Genomic DNA, 15,730 nt, shown 5'->3' with positions numbered 1-15,730 from the left:
GCCTACTCTTTTATTTTTAATACCAGGAAATAAATTTAGTGACCAACAAATAAGGACAAGCCACTGAGAATGGACAGATGTCTGAATGCCAGGAGCAAAGGCTGTCACTACATGTTTATTCTGAGACCTCAGTACACTGCCCTGTTTGCTGGAATCCCCGTTAGGTAGGCAAGATCAACCTGGACAAGCAAACCCTCCATGGAACACCTTAACAACTGGCCATTTGGGGCAAGTTAAGGAGAAAACTCAGGCTTTTAGCGAGGATGCATTGGCAACGGAAATCTAACTTATACTTTAAAAAGAAATATTTCTTGGAAAGCTTACGTCATCAAATAAGGGGAGGGCAGAGGTCAAGTTGGGCCTTCAAGACAACAAGCACGGGGGACTGGAATTCCTCTGGGACTCCCTGTCCTGCAGCTCTGCCTCTCCCTATGTGTGGACTTCTGACTCCACACTTACTCTGGTTTTTTGCATACAGTTAGAGACATACTCCAGGTTTATCCCAGGCATGTCTCCATCCACCTCCCACTGAAGGTAGGCAGGTCTGCCACACAGGGCTGTGTACTGTACCTGTCCTGGGAACCATCCACATCATACTTCATAGCTGAGAAGCAGAGATGCTGGGGGTGCTTGGTTGAGCGCATGCCATAGAAAATGCTTGACTGAAAGAGAAGGCTAAGTTTTCTTAGTACACTCTTCTCTGGTGGGGAAGGGTGGTCCTCAACAAGCCCATTCCAAGGGAGCTCAAGGAATCCCACCCTAACCGTTAACGATCTCCCTGGTAAAGCTGCCAGGGAATAGCTCAAGGAATCGGCACTTTGAAGCTTTGTATTCCCAGGCTTGATCACCTCAAGCAGAAGACAGCTAAACCTATAAGAGCAGAACCCACACAGGGTCTATTAGAAGTGGCGAGAGTTTTACAAGGAGGTGGCACATTCTGAAAAAGGGCACTTAAAGGCAATACCTGTGACATTGGAGCAAACTTCGTTACTTAGAATTTTTTATTTTAAGAAGAGGTTAAACCTATATTCTTGTGTACTTTTTTCACTGTTGAGAAGCTGTCTTTCTTGCATTTGGAAAGGACAGCTTTTTAAAAAAATTATAAAACTCTTGCTCCCAACAAAACAATGTCTTTAGCAGATCTAAATCAAAGATAACATAAACTCTGGTTTCCCTCAACACCTCTGATGGATATCACAACTGAAACTTATTTCACAAAGCTAGGGTGGGGAAAATATCTCACCCCTTTTCTTTTTTTTTTTTAATTGAAGTGTAGTTGATTTACAATGCTGTGCCAATCTCTGCTGTACAGCATAGTGACTCAGTTATAGACACATATATATTCTTTTTTATATTCTTTTCCTTTATGGTTTATCACAGAATTTTAAAAAAATATTTATTTATTTGGTTGAGTTGGGTCTTATTGTGGCAGGCGGGCTCCTTAGTTGTGGCATGTGAACTCTTAGTTACAGCATGCATGTGGGATCTTAGTCACCTGACCAGGGATTGAACCTGCACCCCCTGCATTGAAAGCGCAAAGTCCTAACCACTGGACCACCAGGGAAGTCCCTATCACAGCATATTGAACATAGTTCCCTTTATCCCTTTTCTTTGTAGAATCGAATAGGAACTGTTCTGTGCCTCCATTTTTCGGAACTGGTGGGCCATTCAATCTCAGTGGTTCACTGCGGTTCTGATTCCCTCAGGGTTTTGCTAAAGTCCTGGAGGAGTGCCCAAGACCATAACACTGGGGAGAAACCCTCTGAACTCCTGTCCACACTGGTCAGTGGAGGTAAGTCTCCTGTGTGATGAGTCACAAGCTCCTTTTACTGTAGGGAATTTCTCAATGAAGGCTTTCAAAGTTATAAACTTCTCCTTATGTACTGTTTTAGCTGCATTCCACAAGTTTTGATATACGGTATGTTCGTAATAGTTGAAGTCTAAGTATTGTCTAAAGTTTTGTTTTTACGTGTCTTTATGTTATAGTCATATTGTAATCTATGTGATACTAATGCATTGGTATTTGAGACTCGCTTTGCAGCAGATAATGTGGTCATTATTTGTAAATACTTCAAATGTGCTTGAGAAAGAGATATACTCTCTCACTGTTGGGCAAAGATTTCCAAATATGTTTTCTTAAAAATCTATTAAAATCAAGCCTATATTCCAAAGACTAGAGTATGGAAAGAAAAAATAGTAACTTTATAGTGGGGAAGTCTGGCAGCTACCACCTTAACCAAGTAATCAAGGTTAATATCACTGGTGATAAGTCATGTTATATATTCCGATAGGATGTGATAAGAGGGCCTTTTCACCTCTCTGATATTCTTCCCCCAAACCCATAACTCCAGTCTAATCATGAGAAAACATCAGAAAAGCCCAAATTGAGAGACATTCTACAAAATATCTTACCAACACATTTCAAAACTGTCAACGTCGGGACTTTCCTGGTGGCCCAGTGGTTAAGAATCTGCCTGCCAATGCAGGCACGGGTTCGATCCCAGATCCAGGAAGATCCCACATGCCACAGAGCACCTAGGCCGAGGTGCCACAACTACCAAGCCGGCGCTCAGGGCCCGGGGAGCCACAACTACTGAGCCCGCGTGCCTAGAGCCCATGCTCCGCAACAAGAGAAGCCACCGCAATGAGAAGCCTGCGCACAGCAACGAGGAGTAGCCCCCCACTCGCCGCAACTAGAGAAAGCCCGCGCGCAGCAACAAAGATCCAACACAGCCAAAAAAAAAAAAAATCCTTTCAGCCTCTTATTCCAACCACTACTGCAGTGACCTTAAAAAAAAAAAAAAAGACTCCGTGCTCCCAATGCAAGCAGCACGGGTTCGATCCCAGGTCGGGGAACTAAGATCCCACATACTTAGCGCCAAAAACAAAAACAAAAAACTGTCAAGGTCATGAAAAATAAGGAAAGACTGAGAAACTGTTGCAGATTGGCGGAGATTAAGGAAACATAATGACTAAATGCAATGTGGTATTCTGGATTGGATCCTGGCACAGAACATGGACATGAGTGGGGAAACTGGTGAAATCCAAACTGAACTTGTAGTTCAGTTAATGGTAAGGTACCAGTATTAACTTCTTAATTTTAACAAATGTGCTTATTAGGGGCACCTGGGTGAAGGATACATGGGAACTCTTTGTACTAGGTTTTAAACTTTTCTGCAAATCTAAAACTATCAAAATAAAAGGTTTATTTTTAAAAGTCATCTATTACTTGTACTGTTCAAATTTTCTAGTAAAAATAAAGCAAAGGAAAAAATAAAGGGGGGGGTTCTGTCTCCACTTCTCCAAACACTTCTACTTTGGAGCCTTCTGAAGTCCCCAAGAGAAGGAAACAAACACAAAACTTGGCCATCTTCTTGATATGGTGCAGAAGAACCTTCAATAAATAATAACAAAGGTCAATAATTTAACAATGAGGTAGGGCATTTGCTGTATCAAGAGTTTTCATACATCACTCTGTTTAATCTTCACCACATCCCTCTAAAGGAGGTAACTGGGGCCCAGACAGGTTGAAACTTGTCACCCAAGTTTCTGGTTGGGTTGGACCAGATCCGTGCGACTCCAAAGCTAGCGCTCTCCCAGCCACTCCAGGCTGCTGCCCTAATCCTCAATGGTGCATGCCATCCCCACTGGCTGTCTTAGAGCTCCTCCCTGCATCCCCCATGCTGCTTTTGCACGTGGACCACTCCTCCTTTGCCCAGTTAATTCTACTTCCTCTAGGATAACTTCTCTGACCCCCAAAGAGGTCAGGTGGCCCTGTTGAATCTCACAGCACCTGTCATTTGTCCTCCATAGCATTTCTAACAGTTTTTAATGATTTTTTCATTTGTGGGTTACTTGTTTATCATGATGGGACTGTGAGCTATCAACTGTCTATGTTCACTCGTGTGTGTTCCCAGTGCTTACTTAGCACAGACGCTGGCACTTAGTAGGTGCTCAATTAACAAGTAGTAACTGACTGAACACACTCCCAGCACACTAAGGTTAACTCTAGGAGGTGGGGCTTATGCTGGGCAAGCACTACGGAACTTGGCATCCTGCCTCCAGTAGGTTCTGGAACATGATGCAGGGATTCCATCCGGCACACCTGATATATACCTGGCCCTGCTCTGCCAAGATGGGGAAGAGGGATTCCAGGGGATGGGGAACCCAGGCTGGAGGAGCTTCTTTACCAGATGCAGCAGCCTTCCTGTAAAGAAGGCATCCTTGCAACACTCTTCTTTCGTGGAATTAGCCTCGAACCCCTCATCATCTAGATCTGTGTGCTGTCCAATAAGGTAGCCACCAGCCACATGTGCTGTAAGCATAACCAAGATGTGCTATAAGCATGAAATGTACACCAGATTTCAAATATTTAGTTTGGGGGAAAAATATAAAACATCTCAATAATTTTTATATTAATTATATGTTGAAATGAAAATATTTTTTGATGTAGTGAATCAAATAAAACCATATTACTAAAATGTATTTCATCTGCTTTTTATTTCTTTAACGCAGCTAGTAGAAAAAGTTTTCCTTTTTATTTTGCGGTACGCGGGCCTCTCACTGTTGTGGCCTCTCCCGTTGCGGAGCACAGGCTCCGGACGCGCAGGCTCAACAGCCATGGCTCACGGGCCCAGCCGCTCCGCGGCATGAGGGATCTCCCCGTACCTGAGCACGAACCTGTGTCCCCTGCATCGGCAAGTGGACTCTCTACCACTGCGCCACCAGGGAAGCCCGGAAATTTTTAAATTACATGTATGGGTTTATATTGGACAGTGCTGTTCTAGACTGTACACTCCATGAGGCCCCTCCTCAGCTTTGTTCAGGATTGTGTGCACAGCTTAGAGCAAGGCCCACACATAGTGACTGTTCCATAAATATCTGGAAACAGAATTTATTATGTATATACCTGTATGTGATCCCCATGAGGGCAGATCCTGCTTCTCAGCACAGTGCCTGACAAATCCTTTTTCCATGGACAAATAAACCTTCATTCTCCCAGATGGCCGTTCTCCTGGCTTGATTATACTATACATAAAACTCCCACCAGCTGCCTCACCTCTGGTACCAGGCACCAACTTGCTGATAGGATCATAGCCCTTCTGACCCTAATCCTGGTTCTTGGGCCACCTCGGTCATACCCTGCCAAGGTTTTTTCAAGCTTAGGAGACCTAGGATGACTCCTGCCTCAGATACAGCCGTAATGAGATGCGCACTTGATACTTTGGCGTTGGCTGAAACATGCCTATCGTCTCTGTACATGTCAGGTTCACAAGTTCAGTCCTCAAGACTGGTGATTTAGATGGGGACTATTTTAGGAAGACTGGATAATAGGCCATAATCTGAAACAGATGGAGGGAATAGTAAAATATCCTAATTTCCAGTTTCCCAGTACAAACAAGCATCTGACAGCCTCGAATGCTTGTGCTATTTATGAAATCAGCCTGCAACATTTTTCACTACTCGATACACCAGGAAATGGTAAGCCAGCTGAACCCTTCATCGGAAGGGAGACAGGTCCCTTTGTTTCTCTGAGCTTTGGTTTCTTCCTCATTTATAAAATGGAGAATAATTAAGTCTACCTCACTGGTTGTTGTGAAGATTAAGCGAAGTAATTATATATACAGGCTCACTTAGTACAGTGTATGCGATTTAATAAGTTTAATCAATGGTAGGGACGATTAACACCAGCCCCACTGGGACGTCTGCAAACTTGCAAAGTATTTATGGTGTCACGTTAATAGATGACTGATGAGTCTGTCATAATGACATTTTATATTTGTTCTTCATTTTAACTGTCAACAAGCTAGACATGCTCATCGAATAAAAATAGCTGATGTGTACAGAGCACTCAGTGTGAGGCAGGTACTGGGTTATGCATTGAACAAGCATCATCTTATTTCATCATTACTATTTGTGGTAGGTCCTATTCTGATGGTCAAACCACAGAGCCAGAAACCGAGGCTCAAGGAGGCAAAAGAATGTGCTCCAGGCCCCACAGCAATTAAGGGACATCAGAATTCAACAGGCTCTTAATGGTTTCTCTAGGTCACTTCCTAATGCAGGCCGAGTTAGGTATCCTGGTGACATGCCAGTTGTAGTCATGGGGGCAGAGGGGCCTCAGTGAACTACTCCTGGTACCCATGGTCGAGGCCACCACTGGCTTCATCCCTCATCCTTCAATGCAGATTGAGCTCCTCGCCTGTGTCAGCCACTACACTGGTAAGTAATACCCTGTAGGCTGTTATGAGCAGAGACTCATTTAGCTCCCTCTACTAATGGTACAGTGATGGTGTACGTAACTTCTCTTAGAAAGAAAAGGAAGATGAGAATTTTGGTCACTTGGCCATGCTTATAAGAATTCAGGGAAAACTGAACCCCAGGCCTTGTAGCAAGTGCTGCTCAAACTCCATAGCCAGGCCTTGTATAGCAGCACAAACATGGTTTGGAAATTGGAATCTCATCCTCTCCCTGTAAACATTCTAGAAATGGTTCTCTTGCCTACAACAGGAGCTCAATGCTCTGCACCTCTGGACTCTGCTGTTAAAGGGACTTAATTCTTCCATCTCTTCCTGTTTTTGTTCCTGCAACCAATCACTCAGGCTCTTGACACGCTAAGAACTCCCCAAGAGGAAAACATGCCTGGCTTGGTTAGCACTGTTCTTGGTCCTAGACCAGGTCATGCGTTAGGCCTGCCCATGGGTGATAGCACCAAGTCCACCGAGCTGTGGTCGGGGGGTGGGGCGAAGGGCTGCACGCTGACAATGCAGAGCCTGCCCTCCAGACGTGCACAGCCTGGCCTGACTAGCTAATCCCAACTTGATTCGGCTGCTGCCCTCACCATATGGCAGACGTTGCTAATTAGCCGTGGCCCTGCAGAGGCCTCAAAGGTGTCTCGTCCCCCCAGTTCCCTGGGCCTGGTATCCCAGAGGGAAGATTCCTCCCATCGCTGGTCCGTGCCGTGATGGAGACTGCACAGGCTGCCATGAACGCCCAGAGGTGAGAGCTCCTCCCTCTACTCAAATCACACCTCCTAGGTGAGGCCTTCTCCATCTACAGATTCAAAGGCCACGCCCCCTGCTTGTCCCCAGACTTCCTGTCCTGTTTCTCTGCTTGACTATTTTTCTTCTCAGTCCTTCTCTAGCACACTAGACATTTCAGTACTTTGTTTATGGTATGTCCCTGTCCTCTAAAATGGAAGCAGCATAAAGGCAGGGGTTTTCGCTCTTTTGCCTTCTTTTATTGATCATTTCCTAGAATTGTGCCTACCCAAAATTGAACTTGATGTGAATGGAAGGAAGGGCAGGGGATCCAGTCTGGGTGGCGGTTTAGCAGTGAAGGCTTCCTACAGGAAGTGACACAAGCTGAGTCAGGCAAGCATCTGAAATGGAAGGGGCGTTCCAGGCACACAAAACGCAGGCCAGGAAAAGGGCAGCATGGTCAGGAACCTTACGTCGTAGCACGGCTGGGGCCTATGGTGCTTGTGGGGCGTGATGTGTGAGATGCGGGTGGACAGTAGACCATGGTCACAGGGGAGGGCCCTGCGTGTCTACCCTGGCGAGTGGGAAGCCTAAGCTGGGGCTGAGGGTCAGGTGGGCGAGGGTAGCAGAGAGCAGAGGAGGGCAGACTTAAGAGGCTGGGTCAGGGGCGAGCATCATTTATAATTTGAAAGTGAACAGGTTAACGACCAGGAAGCGCTGTCCTCTACTGAGTGCTACGTGCGGGGCAGGCAGGTGGGGTGGTGCAACCTGCACTTCTAATGCATTACTTCACCCACCCCCACCTCCAGTCATTATACCAGGATGCCACGGAAACAGGGCGAGGAATGAGTGACGCCTCCGGAAAGTGACCAGGCTGGCGAATTACGAAGGAAATTTTGGTGCCATTGGGCCAAGCCACGGTCAGAGATCACACCTCTGGTCAGAGATCACACCTCCGTAGGCTTGTGACTCCCCTCCCCGCCCCCACTTCACCAACCACAGCACCTCACGCCTCTCCCCTCTCCAGTACTCCATCGCCTCCCCCTCCTACAGGGCACAGACAAAATGGCACCAAGGACCCCCAGGCTATAGGATTGAGGTAGGGGGGTCCAGAAAACCATGAAAGAATAAACAGAATAAAGGGGAGGGGAATGGGGCATAGACACTGGTACCAAAAGCTAACAGGAAGTTGCTTAGCAATGAGGGGACAGTCGGTGTTAAAGAAAGAGGGCTCCAAGTGTCAAGGCAACAACCAGCAGCGAAATCTCACTGGAAAGGAAGGGGCTTTGGCTAAGTGGGCGGACATGTGCTCCTTTTTCACTAGAGGACTAGGGCCATGGTGGGATGAAACTGGCCCAGAGAGGAGTCAGAGCAGGTGGGGGTCCTTCAAGAGAGCAAATGGGAGACTTCACGTGGCCCTTGGGCAGGTACCAAGGAGAGGGGAACGGCAGAAACAAGGACATCTGCTGCGGCTGCCCGGCAGCATGGACCCTCCAGGCCCAAGAATGCCTCCCACTGACAGAAGCCATCAATTTGCTGACCTCACAAAGGTGGGCCTGACCACCTGGTTTCTACCTCAGCCCCCGTCAAGGTGATTCAACGTCACTGGAAGGAATGGACAGCGAACTCCTCCTTTCTCACCAGGGCCTTTGGGAGAGTTCCCCTGTGTGGACGACACCTGAAAGGTGAGCAGAGTACCATGTACCCAGAGGGTGGTGAAGCGCACCACTGCCGTTATTGTTACTGTACCAGTAACCCCAACACCTGGCCTTTGCCCACCACACACCCAGAGTTCTCCCGAGGGCAGCTGTTCCTCATACATCCCTCTCCCAGCCCTGGTCCAAACCATCTCCCCAAATTCACCCCGTGTACTTTCACCCCCAGAGCCCAAGGCTCTCCTGCTTCCTGGAGGACTTCAGCCCCTGACTGTCTGTACGTCCACCGCACCCTCATCCTCTCTTCCAAAGCCCTGGAGCAAACATTCCTCCGCCAACAATTCTCATCTCTGCTAAACCTGAGCCCCCAGAAGCACCTGGGATTATTCAACCCCATGTCAAGTCTACATCCCATCCCCCATCCCTAGGTCAGGCCTCAGGAGTGTGCTTAGTGGAAAGTCTCAATGACTGAAACCTGGAAGACCTGCCCCTGTGACCCACTGTCTCTATACCCAGCTGTGCACACAGAAGCAAGTATTAAAAAAAGAAAACAAAACCATAAAAAGCGGCAAGACAGTTTCAAGATTTATTGAAGTGGGTTAGAGGACACGATGCCCAGCACAGAAGACTCCAATGGGAACTCCTGTTTCTAAAAAGTTACACCAGGAGCAGACAAGGGGACACGGAGGCCACTGGATGACCTGGTCCAGACGGAAGGAAAGCAGACTTCTGGGTCCGCAGTGCTCTGTGGCACCTGCTGGGAAGGGCAGAGCCAGCTGAAGGTCTCCAGTTCTGAATCCCAAGTCCCCAGAGTCCCAGGACTTTCCCTCTGCCCCGCTCACAGGGACAAAGCCCTTCCATACTGTACTAAGGCAACAGGAGAAGGAGGTCTGGTGATGGTCGGCGGCAACACCCCTCTTCGCTCTGCTACGCCAGCGTCCGTGAACAGCCCCAGAACAACCTGAAGGAGGAAGTCACATGAGGCCGGCAGCTTGGAATTTCTATTTCAGAAACACAGGCCGACTTAGCCCCTTGGCAGTTACTCACCATGAGGAGGCCCTTCCAGGGGAGCTGGGACCCAGGTGACCATCCTGAGGCCAGAGCTTCCACCCCTGAGGCGTCCTCCAAGGCAGCACCGCAGAGTGATGAGGCGGCCACGGGGCAGGAGGTCGGGACCAGGGATAACTCTCCAACGTTACCTCGTCTTCCTTCAAGCTGACACGCGTGAGAGGGCCCCCAATTAGTCAGGCATGAGCTGCGGGCTTTTCACACTAAACCTGGCTCAAAAAGGAATCTCAAAACTCCCAGAGAAGAGTCAAAATGAACAGTCTTTTAAAAATGGGCCTTTTCATGGCGACAGAGCAAAGGTAGTAACTGGCAGAGAGACGGCTGGAGAGCTTGCTCTCAGGAGCTCTTCCCACTCGGCCCTAGCCCTGTGGCAGGAGCGGGGACCGCCACCCCAGCAGCCGTCCCGTCCCCGACACTGTCCCCCCCCAGCAGCCGTCCCGTCCCCCACACTGTCATTCCTGCCTGTACACCAGACTCCCAGGTGCTCATGCTCACCCCAGCCTCAAATCGCCCTCGTGTTCCTCCCTTCCCCCGAAGACCCTCCTACGGCCTATCACATCCCACTCCTTCAAAGGCCAGGTCCGCCACCTCCAACAAGCTGCTTCCCTTTGAAAATCTTACAGCAACCACTATACACCACCCAACATCGTGCGTATTCATTACGTGTAATTCATCCTGGTTCCTTACAGCCGTAAAGTATCTAAACCTGACACAGACGTAGCCTGGCTCTGCTAACAGGAGGCCAAGCCGAGACAGGCCAAGCTCGGAAGTCTCCTGTCACTGCCTGTCACACAGCAGCCCCCAGTGCCTGAGGGCTGGAAAGCAAGGGCTGGAGAGAAGCAGGAGTGTGTGAAAGCGCCAGCATTTGAAAGGGACAGGTGTAGACCCTCCAAACACGGGAAATTGCTTTCCACAATTCCTCTCCCTGCATTATCAACGACCAGAGCACAGACAGCCCATGGCCACCTTTTGAATGCAGGTGCGTAAAACGCAGAGAGAGCTCCAGGAAGAAAAGGGAGTGCCAGTGGCCTATACGGTAGACCGAGTCTGGGAAAACCACCCAGCCAAGCACAGGACCCACAGAGTGGCCATTCTTTCCTGCAAAAGCCCAACAGGAACCTTCTACCAAGGGGAATCAAAGAGAAGTCACTTTGGGGCTTCCCTGGTGGCGCAGTGGTTAAGAATCTGCCTGCCAATGCAAGGGACACAGGTTTGAGCGCTGGCCGGGGAAGATCCCACATGCCGCGGAGCGACTAAGCCCACGAGCCACAACTGCTGAGCCTGCGCTCTAGAGCCCGCAACCCACAACTACTGAAGCGTGTGCGCCTAGAGCCCATGCTCCACAACAAGAGAAGCCACGACAATAAGAAGCCTGCGCACCACAACGAAGGGTAGCCCCTGCTCACCGCAACTAGAGGAAGCCCGTACACAGCAACGAAGACCCAACACAGCCAAAAATAAATTAAAAAAAAAAAAAAAGCACAGTAAAAAATCCACTCAAAAAAAAAAATAACCCAGAGAAGTCACTTTGGACAAAAATGGGAAATTACAGTTGGAAATTACAGAAATCATGTGGTCTTAAGAACCACAAAGTCACCTCTAACACAGCTTTGGTTTTTCAGACGAAGAAAACAAGGTTCTGAACAGGACACTGACTAAGCTGGCAGCAGAAGGGGATTCAAAGCCAGGGGAGGAATCTCTGATGCCCAGGTCCGCCCATTTTCCATCACAACATCCTTCTGCCAACACTCCAGGGAAGGACAGATACCCCACAACTCTCATTGCCCCAGTGGAACTCTAGAGGCTCCACCCCTGCAGCAGCCACTGCAGACAGTGAAGGGCCAGATGTGGTCCAGGATGCCCAGAGCTGGGGTGGTGAGCAGACCTGGGGACTCGTGGATGCTGCCTTCAGCTCACCTCTCGGCTCCCCTACATCTTCACCCAAAGCCCCTGGGCACACACACACACGACTACCGGATCAGAGGACCCAACACTCCGGAGAATGGACCAGAGATCTTACCTCAAGGACACTGGGGTCTAGACCACTCCTGATGACAACTCCCGACTCATCTGCAACAGACAAGAAGCCAAGGATGAGCACCCGCCTTGTCCCTGCTCACGGCAGAGCATGTCAGGCACCAGGAAAGGACTTAGTGCAAGAGTTACCAGACAGTAAACGTTCTGCAGATGTTGGCTGTTATGATTTCCTGAACAGACACACTATTTCCTCATTAAAAAAAACAGTAGTTAACTCTAAAAAGGGAGACAATGGGTGGCCTATGGCAGGGTGGCCAACGCTGACCAATGTGTAATTGACCAGTGAAGGCGGAAAAGGACGCCATTGCCAGGTTTACGGGAACGTGCCATGGCCGACTGATAGCAACTGGGCATCAAGGGGAACTTAAGCAGCACACAGGGCCTGGTTCCCAACAGCAGGGGCAGGAAGCGAATGCCCCAACAATGACACTAATGCACGCATGATAGACCCCAAGGCCCTGGAGGCCCGAGGTGTGGCAGGGAAGAAGCAGGAGTGTGTGGGAAAGCTCCCGGAACTGCAGGGTGAGGATGTGAACCCTCCAAATGCAGGACAACCTTACCATGTTTCCTCTGCCTGCACTACCAAAATGCAGGCCACAGGCAGCCCGTGATCACTTCCAAGTGCAGGGGCAGAAAAGGACAGAGGGCTTGCTGAAAAATGAGGCCAATGGCAGAGGCCTAGAGCAGTCGGCCTAGCAGAGCACAAGGACCCAGTATTTGCTTCTAATCCTGCAAAAAAGCCTTCCACGTGGCCGGAAGGGAGAGACAAAGGGAGGACACCTCTGAAAGAAAAGTGACAGAGTTCTTAGGTTGTAAAAGACAGGGACTAGGTGATCTGAGGACAAATGGTCTCACTGTAGTCCTGCTTTATGGAGGATGAAACCAGCGATAAGAGAAGGTCCCAAAGTTAGGAGGAGGCAGAGAAGTGACTGACACCTGGGTACAGGTGGGCATACAGAAATCCTTTCCCTGCCTCCGTTCACACATTCTGCTGCCAACATAACGAACAGTCGGAGGAAGGGCTCCCCAGGGGCTCTCAGAAACAAGCACGTAAAGAGGAACTAGGTGTGTTCCCAAAGGCCCCAGACAGGGTAACGCTGAGGGCCGGGTCGAAGCCACTCTCGTCTCTCCTCTAGCTGCTTCCAGGACCACGGCGGGACCTGCGTGTACCTTGAGGGAGGCAAAGCCCCAGATCTCCAGGGAACAGAGCTCACCTCAGCAGCACGTGGTCCAGCCGCTTCTTGACAGGATGCGAACACCTCTCAAGGGTCTCCTCTGCAACAATCGAGAAGCCCTGGATGAGTAACCTAGATCCCACCTGGCCACAGCACGTCCTGGGAAGCCCAGGCCGAGTACGTGCACAGCGGCCACTTCACAAACATGGGCTGCTGTTACCACCCACGAGCCACGCCACCACTCATGAACAGGACGGAAGTTACTACTCCACATGGGACAACAGCTCATCTGCATCTGAGGCAGAGGCCTTTTCAGATCACCTTTTGTGCAAACTCTAATGACACTGTACAGCTTCTGGAAGCTGGATCTTGAACAGGATAGAAGTCCAGGACAGGTCTGGGAGCGTGCAGCACCTGACAGGCCGTGCCTGGCCTGGTCTGGCCTTGACCCGGGGGTGGGGTAGGAGGGGTAAAGGCACCTCAGGCTGCCTGCGGAGGTGAGGTCTGGTGTCTACTGAAGCCTTGTCCAAGTGCAATACTGCTCTGGCTCCTGCCACCATAACCGCAGGCCATGGGGAAAGTCTCCCCTGGTGGACTGGGCTCCATCTCATGCCAAGGGACCTCCAAGGGATAAATACTGGTCAATAGGAAGAACAATTCCAAGAAAAGGAAACACAGGAAGTGCCCCCACCTCTCCCCTGGCTGGCTGGCTCACAAGCAGTCTTCCCCTGATTCTCCATGACATGATGGGCCACGCCACCTCACCGGGATGCGTCTGTCCTTGCCTTCTTTCCTGCTGGGCAGTTGTTGCACAGTTGCTGAGTACTCGACACCTGCCAGACACTGAGGCTGCGGAGAGGCAAAACTCAGACACTGACCTTGAGATCAGAGCAGAGAGAGGCAAAAAAACAAGAAAACCAACGATTTCCATGAAGTATGATTAGTGCCCTCATCTCACATCAAGCCACTTCCCACACTACATCACACCAGGAAACATGCTTGATTAAGGACCTGGAAAGGGGAGAGGGGGGAGGCAGACCTGGCTTCCTGGAGGGAAGCCCTTGGTGAAAATTACCCGAACAGTGGCTCCACAGCCAGCCCACAGCTCCTTAGACACAGCCCATGCTTTATCTTCCTTTTTTAAAAGCTTCTCTGCAACTAGCACTGGGCCTCGCAGAGGGAACACTCAGTAAGCCGGACACCAGGGGCCAGGAAGCATATGTAAAGGCGGCGGGAGGACGGCCGAGTGGGACAGCTCCAGAGTTGGGAAGGGACAGGAGTGAACCCTCCAAACACGGGGAAACACTTTCAGCAACGCCTCTGCCGGCACTACCAGTGACCAGGGCACGGCCAGCCCACAATCACTTCCGAATGCAGGGACAACAAAGGGCAGAAGAAGAGCCAGGCAGAGGAGCCCATGTCAGCAGCCGGCGCTCCGCCCAGGCAGGGGAAAGCTGCCCAGCCAAGCCCGGGACCCCAACACTATCCTCACTTCGTGGAAAGACTCCATCTCCCCTCATCAACAGAGGCCACAGGAAGACCAACTTCTCGTAAAAATGCCTCAAGTACTCCTCCACCCACAAAATACCAACTAAGTACCTACTAACCACTTGCCAGGCACTGGAGGTTCAAAGACACAGACCAGGCCTCTGCCCTCCCGCACTGCTTGCTGTTTCCCCCCTGGAAGGAAAGGAAAGCTCAGGAGAATGAAGTAACTCACCCGAGGTTCCACGGCTAACGAGGGGCTGCGTCAGCATCTGAACTCAGGCCTTTCTGGCCCCCAAACCCAGCCCCACTCTCCTGCACAAGGCTTTGCAAGACAGTTCCAGAACCCGCTGAGCCCAGGGACCACCCCGTCTGCAGCGGGGCAGGAAGGCCACAGCCCCCAGTTCAAGGCCCTCAGGAGCAGCATTTGCCCAAGGGACTGGGGCGCCCTCACTTTAAAGCTCAAACACCCGTTTGGAAAATGGAGGTTTCAACACTTTCCCTTAAAGCTTATTCGGGGGAAATGGGCTAACGCTCACCAGAGTATTTGGCCGGTAACCGACGAGCGGCTTTGGGGCCTGAAACGCTGGAGTCGGAGGTGATGGGCAGTGAATCAGGGGCTCTGGCGCCTCTCCGGCCAGGTTCACACGGGCTCTGCACGACCCCCTGCGGGACCTGGGGCCCACGCGGCACCCGACCGGTCTCTCGACATCAGCGGGCACAAGTCTTCCCACGGGGCGGGTGGGGCCAGGGGACCTGACGCTCCGAAGCGGCGCCGGCCGGTGGCGCGGTGACCCGAGGCCTCTTTGTCTAGGACACGAGTCCCGAAAGGTCCACACGCGGCGGAGGTGACGGGCTCAGAACAGGGAGTGAACAAGGACTCCGAGGTGACCTGCGGCCGGAGCTCCCCCCTCGGGCCTCAGTTTCCCCTCCTGTCGGGAGCGGGGAGACGGAGCACCGGCCTTGAAGGCCGCCGAGGGTCCCTGGGCAGCGCGACCCCGCAATGACTCACCCAGGGCGCCGGGACTGTCGGCTGCAGGTCATACAGGACGACGAGAGAAGATACTGCACGGTTCCCGGCGACTAGGCCGCAAGACCCAGCTTCCAGCGGTTGAGCGCCACCGGAAATGCAGTTGAGGTGCGGGATGCAGCCTAGAGAGGCGGCTCCCAGGGCGGAACCCGCGCAAGCGGTTCTTTCGCGCCCCCTTGTGGATGAGAACGGAAACTCTGACCTGCCAAGTCTCCAAGCATCCTTTCCTCTTCCCAACCGCCCATCTGAATATTAAATGGCTAGGACATCTGTACTTTTGACCTGTCTACTCCTTCTCCC

General features: G+C 50.8%; 1 long non-coding RNA gene and 3 other non-coding genes across 10 annotated transcripts; all 4 read right to left on the bottom strand.

Annotated features, from left to right (window-relative positions):
* Window positions 1-9,207: 9,207 nt before the first annotated feature.
* Window positions 9,208-15,544, bottom strand: LOC112398536 (uncharacterized). Of its 7 annotated transcripts, none has more exons than XR_003003014.1 (6): window positions 15,413-15,544; window positions 13,395-13,764; window positions 12,955-13,015; window positions 11,724-11,773; window positions 9,683-9,850; window positions 9,208-9,596 (listed from the first exon to the last, which is right to left on the bottom strand). It is a non-coding gene; the product is annotated as an uncharacterized LOC112398536 (long non-coding RNA). The 7 variants fall into 7 exon arrangements; XR_003003013.1 differs by lacking the exon at window positions 15,413-15,544 and adding an exon at window positions 14,940-15,077; XR_003003017.1 differs by lacking the exon at window positions 15,413-15,544 and having other exon boundaries at window positions 13,395-13,536; window positions 13,607-14,408.
* LOC112398618 (small nucleolar RNA SNORA71) lies at window positions 10,550-10,684 on the bottom strand. The gene has a single exon (XR_003003025.1). It is a non-coding gene; the product is annotated as a small nucleolar RNA SNORA71 (small nucleolar RNA).
* Window positions 12,237-12,369, bottom strand: LOC112398622 (small nucleolar RNA SNORA71). The gene has a single exon (XR_003003029.1). It is a non-coding gene; the product is annotated as a small nucleolar RNA SNORA71 (small nucleolar RNA).
* LOC112398621 (small nucleolar RNA SNORA71) lies at window positions 14,161-14,294 on the bottom strand. The gene has a single exon (XR_003003028.1). It is a non-coding gene; the product is annotated as a small nucleolar RNA SNORA71 (small nucleolar RNA).
* Window positions 15,545-15,730: the final 186 nt, after the last annotated feature.

The sequence above is a fragment of the Neophocaena asiaeorientalis genome, unplaced genomic scaffold (assembly GCF_003031525.2).
Source record: "Neophocaena asiaeorientalis asiaeorientalis breed wild unplaced genomic scaffold, Neophocaena_asiaeorientalis_V1.1 scaffold82, whole genome shotgun sequence".
In the NCBI taxonomy this organism is placed as follows: domain Eukaryota; kingdom Metazoa; phylum Chordata; class Mammalia; order Artiodactyla; family Phocoenidae; genus Neophocaena; species Neophocaena asiaeorientalis.
Note: the sequence above shows the minus strand (reverse complement) of the source record. Positions and strands in the feature narration are given on the sequence as shown.